Raw genomic sequence first — 12,871 nt, 5'->3', positions numbered from 1 at the left:
TATGCATTAAAACATTTAACAAAAAAATATTAAAATGGGTGTCGAATGGAGTAGCTACAGCATCCACTCTTACTCACACTGCTGTGTGCGAAATGGGAAATGGTCCCCCTATTGCTGCACCTTCTGCTGAGTTGGGTGGCTTGCGTCAAAGGTGCGACCATCAGTAGTAGGGTTCTGCTACCAATGCTGTATTTTTAATTTGTCCGGGCTGAGGGGACGCTGGCGTAGGGCACTATGATGATAGACCTCCGGTGGTATGGTCTTCGTTACTAGGTACACCGGGTTATAAATTCTGACACACTGCGATATAGTCAAATTGCATTACACTTCCTAAATTTATTCTTAAAAATTTAACGATCTTAAATAGAATATAGGATTAAGGTACATTTTCTTTGAAAAAGACGATATCATTTTGAATATTTGTACTAAAGAGCCGGTTACGCCACAGATAACGCCATTTATGTAGAATTTCAATGACTATTTAAAATCATTACCGAATACAATTTGGTAGGTCGTAGTTGCTTTCTAACGAAGAAAACAAATAAGCAAGATTACAACATTTTAAGCGCCCAAATGTGTTTTTTTTGGGAAAAACCGAAAGTTAGGTATAAATTTCACTTATTTAAATAACGTATTTGTTCAAATATGGATATTCCACAGAGTCAAATTGTTGGCAATGTTCGCAACGACCGCTATTTTAGCTCAACAATAACAAATGACGCCTCATTCTGTAGTTATCTTTTACCTTCTTTAAGTTCTTCGCCAACGAACAGCAATTCAATTGATAACAGCAATCCGATAGTTCCCTTTACTAAAAGGGAATTGGTTGGAATTTTCAAGGAACACAAACCTAGGTGACTGTATTAAGAGTATCCGAATCTTACTTGGAAATCAAATTAAGGAAAACCCCTTATTTTAAAAATAAAATGTAATTTTGGTGCAGCTACAAACGTTGAAGTTAATGAATCCAATTCCATTGTCGCTGACACATTGCTCATTGAAGAATGTTGTTGCAAAAAACAAGAAAGGAAATTTCAAATAAAGCAGGATAAATTAATGAAAATTAATAACAGTCAAAGGCTAAAACTGTATCGTCGGGAAAAGCATATTCAGAATTTAAAAAGAAAACTGGATGCAGTAAAGAATGTAAAACAGCACGATTCTGGTGAAAAATTGGAAAAATTAAATTATCTTTCAAAGGCCCTTGTGGAGTCAGATTTAAAACTTCAAAATAGGAAAAAAAGAGAACGCCGTTATTCCACGACAATCAAAACTATAGCACTATCGTTATATTGTCATAGCCCTCAAGCTTATAGACAAGTTTCGACAATGTTTTGCCTACCGACTAAAATATCATTACAAGCTTAGTTAGCCCAAAATGAAATTCGGCCTGGATTTGATGAGAAAGTGTTGAACTTGCTAAAAATGAAATTCAAAAACAAAAGCTCAGATAACAAGTTGGCAAGCCAAAATATACCTCTCCTCGGAAGAATGGTCCCTAGTGGTATTAATTTCTCGACACGACCCCCAAAGACATCTCCGCAATTCAGAGATATTTACGAAAAACGTATTCTCGGCTCAAACCCTGCCCGGTATAAAATTTTAATTTTAATTTAAATAATTGAGACGAAACAATCGAGTTTAATTTATTCAGAATACTATAAATTAAGTAGTTACAACAGCGAGTTAGACTTACTAAAACAATGCACAATTGAATTTAACCCTTTTTACAGTACATGTTTATCAGTTGAATATAATACTAAGCAAATTTTAATGAAAGAAATATCTACAGATGGTATTTGTATTTTTCTCGCTTACGAAATACTTGCCGCATCTTTAACGCTCATTTTATTTCAACACGCGTAGACTTCCAGTTGACGTTGTGACACATACCGCATGCAAAAGACCAATGCCGTCCAATTTCCAATATCATATAATGACTCGCACACCCAGGAAATCATTGACTGCGTTAGAACTCGTAGATATCCAAATATCCACACCAAATATATTTACAAGAAGCAAAAACCTTACCATCAACAAAGCACAGAGAGCCACTTGACTAACTGCCAGCTCTTAAAGCAATACACGTTAAATTATCGTCTTTGAATTAATACAACTATATATCGGTCGTTAAAAATACCCGTAAATAAATAACAAGAAACTAACAAAGATAACCCCCAACAGGGTCTACCCTTTAACCCTCTTATCTCGGCTGACTGCGCTAAAACAAGATTTAACTTTTAAAATTTCATTCGTAAAAAAACCTGATTAGGCCTTCATAAATTCATTAATAAAAAAAGACTTTATTACCTATTATGCTTACGATGCGTGTCTTAATTTCAGTGAACCTAAGCAGCTATCGGTGGTTCTGTGGTAGAGCGCTCGACTGCCAAGCCGAATGGTCTGGGTTCGAAACCTGGGTGGCGCATTTGTTTTTAATCAATAGAAAAACGCTAAATTAGAATTTCTTCGATGCAATAATTTCAATTTCAATTCTATTTCGATTAAACCAAAATTTCGTACTCTATTAAATACGCTTCCGATAAAGCTGAAGGTCTAATTTTCAATAAGGCGTAACATGTGTCGGTGGTTCTGTGGTAGAACGTCCGCCTGTCAAGCAGGAGGTCTCAGGTTCAAATCCCGCCCGATGCGATCGCAAATTGATACTAAGGCGAATACCGTGTACAACTGGTGGAGACCCTGCCATTGGACGTTGAGAGGTAGCATTACACTCAGCACTCGGTCCGTCCCAAAGTCATTAAGAAGAAGTTGGAGAGAAAACGCCCATATAAACACAACAGGCTCAACATGCACAACCATCAGAACACAAACACAACAAATTCAACACTCACAACCTACGCATAAACATTACAAAAACGTAATACACCAAACCGTCACGACGGTGAGCGAAAAAACACCATCCAAACCAAACCGCATATGAATCAGTTAACACTCACCGTCACACGGTGGTTTTGCCAACCCTTCGAGAAACTGCGTACGCAGTGATTACACTTTGCACCGAAAATGCGAACGCGTTCGCAGGCCTGACAGACAGACCCACAGACAGACACGGTGGTTGTATAACCCCTCCTAGGGGACTTTGTCCCCTCGGAGAGGTAAAAAGCTATGTGTACTAGCTCTTGATGAAATCAGCCTGACAGAAACATTGACGTATGACCAAACAAACGACGAAATAGAAGGTTTTGAAAATTTTGGCACTCTGGGAAATCAAGAAGAGAAGCAAATCAAGCGCTTGATTTTATGGTAAAAGGTTTGAAATTTAGTTGGAAACAACCCCTTGGCTATTTTTTGCACGTGCCTCTTGCCCAGCTGAGCAGCAAAAAGAACTTTTGTATGAGTGTGTCCAAAAACTAAATGACATTGCTCTAAAAGTAAAGGTCGTAGTCTGCGATCAGGAAACCAACAACAGAAAAATGTTCAAGCTAATGGGGATACGGGAAGAGATGCCGTATTTTTTGTCACCAACAAAAGAAAAAATATTTGCAATGTTTGACCCTCCTCATCTTCTCAAAAGTGTCAGGAATAATTTGAGCAAGTATGTCATTTTAACCAATGGGGGTCCAGTAAAATTGGAACATTTGTTAAAGCTCTACAACTTAGAGACAGCTCAAGGAAAATTTAAACTTGCTCCTAAATTGACAAAGAAATATTTGCATTTAACGAACTTTTCCAAAATGAGGGTGCTATTGGCTTCACAGTTGCTCAGTAGAACCGTTGCCAATGCGATGTATACATATACATCACAGAATCACTTGAAATTCACAGCAGAGTTTATCGAGCGAATGAACGATTTGTTCGACCTATTTAATTGCAGAACTGCTAATTTTAATGCTTCTCTTTTAAAAAATACTCCATGTAAAGGCCCAATGTCCCATAAATCTCCTCATTTGGAAACCTTGGACGATGCTTTGATCTGGTTGAATTCATGGAACTTTAAAGGCTGTCGATACAAAACCTTTCCTTGCGTGGAGGGGTGGAAGTTATCAATTCAGTCATTAAAAGCACTCTGGGAATATTTAAAGACCAATTATGGATTTAAATTCCTCCTTACAGGAAAAATGAACCAAGATTTTCTTGAGAACTTTTTGGGGTAATTCGACCAAAAGGTGGGAACAGAGATCACCCGTCACCACAATTCTTCAGAAAGGCCTATGGAAGTGCAAGCCTAAATCACTTACTGAAACCAACTGCAAAGCCCAATTGCATAGCAGATTTGGATAAAATAACACTAGATATTGATTCAAGAAAAGCTAACAAAAATGTTCGAGTAACGGATCTCTCGCTCAATGAATCAGTACTAATAGAGTACGAAGATGCAGAAACAGCTTTTCAAAAAGAATTTGAAATAACTGGATGCCATAATGATGACAACAATTCAGTTTGCTATATTGCAGGTTACATATTAAAAAAAATTTTTTGAAAACCAAATCCATTTGGAATGCAATTCGTGCAAAAAACAACTACTGCGCTTGAACTCAACTTACTCGCACGAAGATACCTTCATTTCATTCAAAACCTACAGTAGTACAACTGTGGATCAAATCACCAGACCAAGTATTCCATTTCTGGATTTTATTGAAGACCTTAATGAAAAATTTGATTCGTTATTTCCCAAAATTTTCCATATGAAAAACATTAGGGAACGCGTTATTCGGAACTTTAATATTGAAATAGCTAAACTAAATTGGTTTCACCCACAAGAAGAAAAGTGATCGTTGCTTATGGACTACATAATCAAATACTATGTTAGGTTTAGTATATTTGCGGCACTTAATAAAATTAATGACAACATTAGCACTAACAACAAAGAAGAACGAATTGATCGAAAAGCTATTAAAGATGGTCACAGTGCAAAATAAAAAGCAATAAAAATAGGTGTTAAACTTAAAATATAATATGAAAAATTAAAATCCTATCCCACATATAAATGTTTTAAGTAAAACATGCCCTTCCTACGTTGGTAAGGAGTCAAACCCTTGGGAAAGAGCTCCTAAAGGGGAACGACGGGCACACAGCAGTCCAACTACTACTAGTAGAATATCTGGTAGTTGACGAATCGTAGACTTCATGTTGACGTTGTGACATATACAGCGTGAAAAATACCAATGCCGTCTAATTTACTTCAAATATTTAGAAACCAAGCAATAGAAAATGTAATAATAGCAAGAAGTGCGACACCTTACCATTCACAAGCACGAATCTTCGGCGATAAAAAATTGAAACCGGATAGAACACGACGTACACACTATAAAGACCAAAGAATAGCCAAAAAAAAACGTTATCTCGATCAGTAAAAATATCAAACGACTATTCCTTTGCCTAAGACCCAAATACTTATTATATTAAAAAAAATGCGTATACGAAAAAAACCCTACTGACAATTAAAGAGTTTAACAACGTCGTTGAATAATATATTACAGATTTATAACACAACGTAAAAGGAATCAATGACTCAGCGGCACATATCAAAGTCCCAAAAACCGCGCTCCCTGTTCAATTCCCGACGAAATAAAAACAAATTCACAAAAATTAAAAACAAAGTTCAATAAAAAATATCTACAGAGAGTATTCTTCCGTTTAGTTTAGTAAAAACACCCGCCTTATCATAATGATTCCTTTACTTCAATATTTTGCCTAAGGAAGTCAAAGGCTCGGCGGTAAACTATCCGCATGGTAACAATGTGACCCGAGTTTAATTCCTGACCACGATCATATTTTACATTAAAATACTAAAATATTTAATTTAACATAAAATATTAATTTAATTTATAAATATTTAAAATGATGTAGAATAAATTATAGTACCTAACGTTATAACTTCGTAAAGGACATTCGCCAAAGCTGTCTATCATACGGGCGACTCGGGTTCGAATCCCGCCCGATGCGATCGCAAATTGACGAAAACCGTGAACAATTGGTTGAAACCCTGCCATTGGACGTTGAGAGGTTGCCATAACACTCGGCCCGTCCCAAAAGTAAATAAAAAGTCGGAGAGAAAACACCCGTACATACAAAACACAAACTCAACATTCCCACACCACACATAAACATTACAATTACGAAATATCCAATCAAATTGAGTTAAAAATGTCGCGACGGTGAGCATTAACGAAAAAAAACAACCAAATCTAACCGCAAATTAATCCGTTAACGCTCACCGTCACACGGTGGTTTTGCCAACTTTACCTTTAAATTGCGAACACTGTTTTTGAATTTTAACCCAGCGAACGCGTTCGCAGCGACCACAAACACACAGACACACAGACGGTGATTGTAAAACCTCTACTAGGGTACAAAGTACCTCAGAGAGATAAAAACATACGATGTTCAGTAATAAACCAAATGTCCACAAGGTAAGTTGAAGTTAACGCCACGACTTTCTTTGACCCAGAAATCACAATTATTGCGATCAATTTAATTTTTTATTATCCTTCGCTTACAAAAATTTCTTGCGATAAGCTTTCACACTCATTATGGATAATATCCCTAGAGGAAAAAAATAAGTAAGAAAGCGATTTGATCCTCACAATAAATACGCATAAAACATCGATAAAACTACGAATTATCCCTTAACTATATTAGAAGTAAACAATATTAGGAAAGGGTCCATATCCGTAGTTTTAATATACTAATGCTAATTCCCCATTAAAAAATTAACGATAATTCGCATATTTATTATCAGTAGAATAATTTGAAATATATAACGCAATTGGAAAAGAACGGTTTTTTCCAGACTAATGTTACTAATCAATAATATACATTTTCACAGTCATTGCACTTACACTATTTCCGAAAGAAGATCAATCACTTTTTGTTTTTCTTCGTTATTTTCAACTGTTTGCTAAATTAAATCGTCATCATTTGCATTGAAAGAATGGTCGCCATCCAAAAGGTCAATAACCTCAGGTAATCTGCACACGATGATAAAAATTAGACCTAAATATCTTCGCGATAAAAATAAAACGTTACTACTTTTCCGAGGAGAAGCCGGGAGATTGAATTTTTTTGTCCTGTACATCAAGTACCGAACCCATTTGCATAATGTGATTCTAATCAAACTTTCTGGTAACGTACAAGAGCAACACATAACGACGCTTCCGTTTTCGTGGCCGAAACCGGGTACAATTACAAACGATGGGGTTTTAAGTTTAAGACTTTAATAGAGGATCCCACGCCAATAAATGCAAAGAGAGTTTTTAGGCTTTCTTTGGCGTCTTGTACATCACATTTATTTGAGGTTCGGATTGCCAGAGTTGCCGTTGGGGTACCAAGTGTAAATAGATGGAGAAAATACAATCAATGCAATGATAATGGAGTTTTATTATCCAAAGTTCAAATTAACCTAATACAATACACTTATCAAACAATTCAGAATGTTGCGCTAGACTACCTTTACTGAGGGCCAATGGTTAATTAAAGTAACGAAAGGACTGGGGCTGGTTCTGGAAGACACAGCTTTGCCACACCATAAATTAAGGGATCTGGTACTGGGTGCCACAGGTTTGGGATCGGAAGATTCCTTATTAAATTATAGATAGACACGCTGGTTTTTTCTGGGACAAATGGTTGGGGGATCCTACCATGCGGTTATACAGTTCAAACAACTAATGCCACGGGGTCAATCTTTATAGTTCACGGGCGTCGCATAAATAATCACACATTGAGGGCCTGATATAAGCAACTAGAATCCGATATACACTTTAGCATAGTAATTCAAAAACACTTCATAATACACCAAATAATTCAAAGAAACAAAAAAGATTTGATACAATTACCGCCGACTTCTGGCTGAACTTCTTGTCATTTCGCGCACAAATACTTCCTCCAACACAGTCTTTGGATTCACACACTACACTAAACTAAACAGTCCATTCCCCAATGGGACACGACTCTTCCACGAACTTCTCGCGTTTTTACTTCGACTAGCGCCCACTTTTGACGCCCACGTTCCTCCACCTTGACTCTCCGCTCTCCGCTCCGTCCACTGGGAGTGCTCTCTTCACTCTCTGCCGTCTTAATTATCCCCCATTCTGCCCAGGAAACTACCTTTATATCCCTGGCTTATATAATCTTTTAATTATATCGGGATGCCTCCCGCAGCGTGATTAGTAGAACAAATATTTACAGCGCGCCTTCTTGTTAGTAGATGGCGCCTCAATCTGGCGAAATGAAAAATAGTACTATCGTCTGCTTCACTTTAAGCAGCTCGCATCCCCTAAAATACCCCTCGTTTCACACCAAAAATTGTCAGGTTCCTAACATCTCCCCCACCCCTTTTCAAACAGTTCGTCCCGAACCATAACACAAAATATACAACCTGACTTTGACTTCTAATTCGAACCACTTAGATACACAAGTCCTCTCCCTGGGAGGAATAATAACACAAAAAGAAAAGTACCGTTCATCTTACTGATCAGAAAACGTTTTTAACTGTGGTGGGGTCCTTGGAAGGGTCCCTTATGTTGGGCGTCTGCGTAGTCTTCACACCTCCCTCGTGGGTCTTGGCCATCTGTTAGGTTAACGGTAATAGTTAGTGTAGGGAGCTGTTGGCTCGATCGTGTGGCATGCAGGGCTTGCCACCACCCTCCTACGCATTGTAACCCGGCCACCTGAATTAAAAAGGCTTGAAAAGTCGCTTGATGACTTAGGCCTAAGCTGGTGCCTTGGGTATTAGCCTAGCTGATTATTATTATGAGTGGGAAAGGTGGTGATAGTTCCTTGGGAGGTCTTGGTGACTCGTGGCTTCCTTCCTCTTCCTGCAGTAGGAGGAGGTCGCGATCTGCTCTGGCGCTTTCTTCCCGGGCGCTTTGAGGTCTGGATATTTCCTGGGCCCATCCACTACTTCTTTTCCCTTGTCCCTGGGCTGGGTTTTCTGGTTCCGAAAGTGTGTCGGTGGTACTGGGGGACCAAGCCTTACTACTTTCTTGTTCGACCGCAGGATTAGATTCTGGGTTGTCCCTGGCAGGTGCCGATGGTTTACTCTGGTTCTGGGTGGCCAGAGTGCACCGGGACTCCCGATTACTCTGCATGACTCCTATGGTGGCAAGTAAAGAATTGGTATTAGTACAATTCGCACACTTATAATCGTCGACACTTTGGACTATGTCTTCCCGATTGATACAGAAAGTATGATTTATCACACGCTACCCAATTGATCTTGGGGTCATCACTATCGTTGATTCTACAGGTCCCGGCGGCACAGGGGCCTTCCCAGTCTTTCGTTTTCTTCTTCGCGGGCCTTTTACGTGGCTTAACCGGTTTGGGGGTGGGCAGTCTCCTTTTTCTGGCGTTTTCCCTTGAAGGGCCTGGTACTGCCAGCTCATCCCTATCCGGGACTGCTAGAGGGGTTGCTGCACTTCGCGGTTCGGTCTGCCTCTACCCTTCGTGGTAGATTTTTAACTGAGATATATGGTATCGCCCCACTATTTCGGTGACTTCTAAATTTTGTATTTCGTACGTCGTATCGTTTAACTTACGAGCAACGCTAAAGGAACCCTCGTATTTTGGGGCTATTTTTTTTAAATATTACTAGCGGCTTTGGATTGGACATGTTGTCGTACCCAAACTAACTGCCCTATGTTGAACTCGAGTTGTCTCTTATGTTTATCGTAGTAGCTTTTGCTTGAGATGTGTGTCTTCGCTACGTGTTTTCTGACCGTGTTATAACTAGCTGCTAGTTGTTGTATATATTATAGGTTTATATTCGTGGTTATTTCTCCTCCCGTTACCGGTACATCCCCGGGTAACCGAATTTCCCGCCCATAATTCAAAAAATAAGGGGTATACCCCGTCGTGGTCTGGGGATAGGAATTGAGGATTAACCTGACTTAGGGGAGATTCTGGTCCCAAGTGGTATGGTCATACCACATATACGTAGCTAAGATTCGGCCAATATTTTGGTTTACCCTTTCAGTGAGATTTAACTGGGGATGGTATAGCCTGGGATAGCCTTGCTCGATTTTTAATAAGATCAACAGTTCTTGAAATACAGCAAAAATAAATTGTACCCCATTGTCGGAGTACACTTTCAGCGGGGTATTCCAGCTACGTCTAGACAATCAGGTCAAAAAAATGTTTTGCGACTTCCATGGCGGTCGCGGTTTTTAATGACACTAGTTCAATGGCCTTTATAAAATAGTCCACAAAGACTAACAAATACTGATTCCCTTCTGGGGACTTGGGGAAAGGTTCCATCAGATCTACCCCCACCAATTCCCAATGGCCTCTGACTACTGCGGACATTATGAGCCCGGGCGGTTTTCTTCGGTCCACCTTCGTTCGTTGGCAGATGTTGCAGTTCTTCACATAGGCGAGGATATATTTCCCCATCGCTTTCCAGTAGAACCGAGCTTTTATCATCTGATACGTCTTGGTGCCTCCCATGTGCTCTGCAAACCAACTATCATGATAAGTCTGCAATAAAGAATCGTAATTATTAGCTGGGATCAGCAACTGAGGGTTACCACCTGCTCTGGTAGGTTTCATGAAAATAAGATCATTTATTTTTTCGAGCTCCGGATGCTGTTCCAGATTTTAATGTCTTTCGTTAAAATGAAATACTCGATTTATTTGATTTGTTGAACGAAATTTATTATAGACTGCCATCTTTTAAATCCAGAATCTAACTCCCCTTTTCAAAAGCCCGCGTGCTCCTCGCTCTTTTAAAGAGCTGTTAATTCACGCGCTTTTTTTAAATATTCAAACTTTGTGGTATATGAATATAAATGTAAAAAACAGAGACCATTACATGCCTCCCTTTGCAAGAGGTAAAAAGGAAAATTAGAATTAAATAAGGTTAATCGTTAAGTGGAGACAAATTAGTGCAATCTCCTATGATAGGGAGCTATTGGCTCGAATGCGTGGCATGTAGGGCTTGTCACCACCCTCCTACGCATTGTAACTCGGCCACCTGAATTAATGGCTTCAAAAGTCGCTCGATGACTTAGGCCTATGGTGGTGCCTTGGGTTTTAGCCTAGCTGATTATTATTATTATTATTATTATTATTATTATTTTATAAAACAAACTGGTGGCTTGATATTATTCCTGGGCCGTAACTCAATTCCTCTGTTTGTGTTTGGTTGTAGGGTTTCATTGATGGCTTCCAGCTCCTGAATTTTCTCCTTGAATTGGTTGTATTCGTGGTCTTTGTAGAGGATTTTGGTTTGACCTACTAGCTGTATCATATTGGTTTTGATATATGTCAGATGGTGAATGTTTCTTTTGAGCGTGGTAACTTGGCGGTAGAGGTTTCAGCAATGAGCAGTTTCGAACTAGTCGTTTCCCCTGATTATCAATTGTGATGCTTGACCCCCTAATTTCGATGATTTCCCACGGTTGAATATCGTAAAATGGATCAAATTTGTTTCGTTGAATGAGTTTGGGGAGAACTCTGTCAAAGAGGTGAAAAGTATGTGACGTAGACCCTCGATTTTCGTCAGTACTTTCTTTCATTCGAGCCTTATTCTTTCCATCGGTGTTTTTAGCAGCAGGGTCTAGAGTTGGTGATGACTTTATTATACCAGGTAATTTCGTTTTTATGCTCCGATTAAAAAAAAGGTAGCTGGTGGTTTTCCGGTTGTTGGATGCGTCGTTGCCCTAAAATTCATGAGAAAATCTGGAAGAATATCGTGCCAGTTGGTTTGGTCGATGATGTCAGTTCGAATTACTTTAGCCAGCATGGGCATTTGTCATTCGATTATCCCATTTGCCTGAGGCCATCGCGGGGTTATTTTGCGGTGAATGAATCCCAATTTGTTTCGAAAAGCGTGTGAATTCATCCCCATTGAACGGAGGACCATTGTCTGTTTTAACCTTCTTAGGTATTCCAAACATCGAGAATACATTTGTAAGCGATTTCACTGCGGGTGCATGTGATGTACTGGATACAGCTACCGTTATCGGGTATCTACTATTTTCATCGGCGATGACCAAAATGTAATCCCCTCTTGGAGTGGGTCCGAAATAATGGTTGGCCACTGAATGCCACGGATGGTCTGGTAGTGGGGTCATAACTTTGGGCTGGTGTTGCTGATGGCGGCTTGACATGCTATGCAAGAATCGATACGTTTTTTTACCTTGTCATTTAAATAGGGAAACCAGACTTTATCACGAAGTGCTTGCTTAGTTCGTACCAGCCCTGGTTGACCTTCGTGAGCTTCATTTATCAAGTTACAAGGTAAAACAATTCGGTCGCCTCGAAGTATGACTCCATGGCCTTCAGTTAATTCGTGACGAATAGTTTTTTAGGCATTCCAAATCTTGAGGTTGTCTTCGGTGAATACGGTATTATCCCACAGGTTGGGATTGTGGAGTGCTTCTTTGATTTTCCGTAGTACAGCGTCGTTTAATGATTCTTTTTGTACCACAGTAAAGGCGATTGCGCCAGAAGAGGATATTGATAAAAATATTGAAAACTGATCTTCTATAGCGAGTGTGGCAGTTGGATTTTCCGGGTTGGCGTTCTGTGACAAATTGATAGTGCTGAAGTCTTTGTATTCGGGAAGAAGTTAGAGTGCGTGGGTTGTTGAAGATTGTGACAAGTGGGTTGTGGTCGGTGAGAATGCGGAAAACTGAACCATTGAGGTATAGGTCGAAATGTTCGCATCCAAAGACAATGGCGAGCGCTTCTCGCTCTATTTGAGAGTATCGTTTTTCGGTGACAGTAAGGGAACGACTTGCAAATGCTACAATGTATTCTTTGCCATTACGATCGTGTTGTGTTAAGATTGCCCCTAAGCCCACCGGGCTGCCATCCACCAAAATAGTGGTAGATTGTAATGGGTCGAAAAATTGGAGAGAAGTGCCTTTCCTTAAGCTCTCCTTCATAAGGTCGATAGTGCCTTGATGGT

Source organism: Leiobunum rupestre, chromosome 7 (assembly GCF_980474605.1).
Source record: "Leiobunum rupestre chromosome 7, qqLeiRupe1.1.hap1, whole genome shotgun sequence".
NCBI classification, from domain to species: domain Eukaryota; kingdom Metazoa; phylum Arthropoda; class Arachnida; order Opiliones; family Sclerosomatidae; genus Leiobunum; species Leiobunum rupestre.
The sequence above is the reverse complement of the archived record's forward strand: the minus strand, read 5'-3'. Positions refer to the sequence as shown.